Source organism: Engraulis encrasicolus, chromosome 21, assembly GCF_034702125.1.
Source record: "Engraulis encrasicolus isolate BLACKSEA-1 chromosome 21, IST_EnEncr_1.0, whole genome shotgun sequence".
NCBI lineage: Eukaryota > Metazoa > Chordata > Actinopteri > Clupeiformes > Engraulidae > Engraulis > Engraulis encrasicolus.
In genome coordinates, this window is record NC_085877.1 from 24,449,447 (window position 1) to 24,451,946 (window position 2,500).

The 2,500-nt window shown below is 42.4% G+C and overlaps 1 protein-coding gene across 1 annotated transcript in view; it reads right to left on the reverse strand.

Annotated features, from left to right (window-relative positions):
- LOC134437020 (phosphofurin acidic cluster sorting protein 1-like) overlaps positions 1-2,500 on the reverse strand; it is a 129,859-nt gene that overhangs the window by 59,500 nt on the left and 67,859 nt on the right. The window lies entirely within an intron of this gene.

Below are 2,500 nucleotides of genomic sequence, written 5' to 3' on the forward strand. Positions count from 1 at the left end.
TATTGCCCGTTTCCTGCTCTTTTATTGTTGTTTTGTTTGATTGGTTATCCTTTTATTTTGTTTGTCTGTTGTTGTCGTGATCAGCAGCAGGAGATAGGGATGAAATGGCTGCTGGTTGATTGTTATTCACAAGCAGGCAAGTCTATTCGCCACTGTGGCGGCCTGGTCGGAGTGGAACCAGCTTCCAAATGATGTAAAAAATGCACCACTGTCAATAGCTTCAAATCTAGACTTAAGACAAAGCTGTTTTCAGATGCTTTTCACTAGCTTGCATTTTCTATCATTTTTATTTCTATGTTTATTTCTTACTATACAGTATGATTTTTATCTTAATGTTTTAAACATATTTAAAAATGTATTGTTCTTTTTATATTTTTCTTTTTACCATATGTTTTTAATCTTGGTGTTTTAAATGTTCTTTGACTCTAATGTCTTTCTTCTTTTCTTGTTTTCTTTCCTTTTGCATTTGTTTTTTTTTTGTGAAGCACATTGAGTTGCACCTGTGTATGAAATGCGCTATAAAAATAAATTTGACTTGACTTGACTTGACTTGGTCATCAGTCGCACAACGATTTTCTTTTTTTTTTTGGTAGTGTTTGGTAGTTCTGTCGATCTTGTGTTCTCAAAGAGGACCACTCAGCGGGAGAAGAGTAAATTCAAATATTTATTTATTTCAACGATTCCACACTATGTCCTGTTGTGATGGATCCTTTCTGCTGGATTCTGCGGTTTGTGAGTGGGTTGGGTTTTCCTAGTGTTAGATTGTACAACTTATTCTGTCGAACTGATTCTCCAGGAGAACCGGTCAATATTGTAGAGTCAAATTGAGAAGTCAATATGATTATTTATTTATTTCAACAATTGCGCTATGCATTGGTTTCACTGTTTGAATTCTGCCATTTGTGTTGTCTTATTGTTAACTGATTGTTATTTGTATTTTTTGTCAATACAGTACGAGTCCTCTTTGAAACATGCTTCTTCTTGAAGTTTTTTCCTGTTTGGGTATTGTGACTTATTGATTGATGTGACTTGATTGTCAATACAATTCCTTACTGAAGCATTTGCACACTACATATTGACCATGTTAGCTGGGTCATGTTTATTGTTGATCATTATTGGTTAATGTTTCTTTTGCTGTTATTGATACTGCACAACTACAAGCGACCGTCCATCAACCGTGTTTTTGTTGTTGTTGTTGGTGGTGGTGTCATTATTGATTAATGTTTATTTGCTGGTTTTGGTGTGAGTGTGTGTGTGTCTCAACTTGTTTGTTTGTTGTTATGTGTGTGTGTGTGTGCGTGTATGAGCAGCAACTGCCAGAAGGCTAAAGGTGTATGGAGGATCAAAGCTGTAGCCTTGTTCTTAACTGCAGCTGATGGCGTCATTCTGTGTCCCCCCCCCCCCCCACACACACACACACACACACACATATGCACTCTCACACACACACACACACACACTGAAGCACTCTCACTCACACACACACACACACACACACATATGCACTCTCACACACACACACACACACACACACACACACACACACACACACACACACACACACACACACACACACACACACACACACACACACACACACACACACACACACACACACACACACACACACACACACAAACATATGCACATTCACAAACACACACCTAAAGGTGTATGGAGGATCAAAGCTGTAGCACTGCTCTTAACTGCAGCTGATGGCGTCATCCTGTGCCTGTCACACCACATACACACACTCACACTCACACACACACACACACACACACACACACACACACACACACACACACACACACACACACACACACACACACACAAACACACACACGCACACACACGCACACACACAGGCTCAAACATGCATACACACACACACACACCTAAACTCAGCTGTTTGTTTTGATCCAAACATCCCTGGACCACTTCACACAATATGCACCTGCCCCCACGCCATACGCCTCCATTTCCATCTCCACATGGACACACAAACATGCTGTCACATTCACATTGATGTAAACATAACGGAGAGGCTTTCAAGACCTCCAAGCACACACACACACACACACACACACACACACACACACACACACACACACACACACACACACACACACACACACACACACACACACACACACACACACACACACAAACACACACACGTCACAATCCACGCACAATGCAAGGTCTTAGGTGCATGCATTCACACTCACACACACACACACACTCACATACACATTTCCCATCACAGTTCCAGTGGCGTGAAATGTCAAGGGGGCCAACATCCTCCTCCACCCCTCCACCCACCCCTGCCGAAGGTCACAATCACTCACTCCATTATTCACCACCATACGCCCACGACCCACACACAGGTGAACACAGAGCAGAGAGGGAGAGAGGGGCACAGGGGAGAGAGAGAGAGAGAGACAGAGAGAGAGAGAGAGAGAGAGAGAGAGAGAGAGAGAGAGAGAGAGAGAGAGCG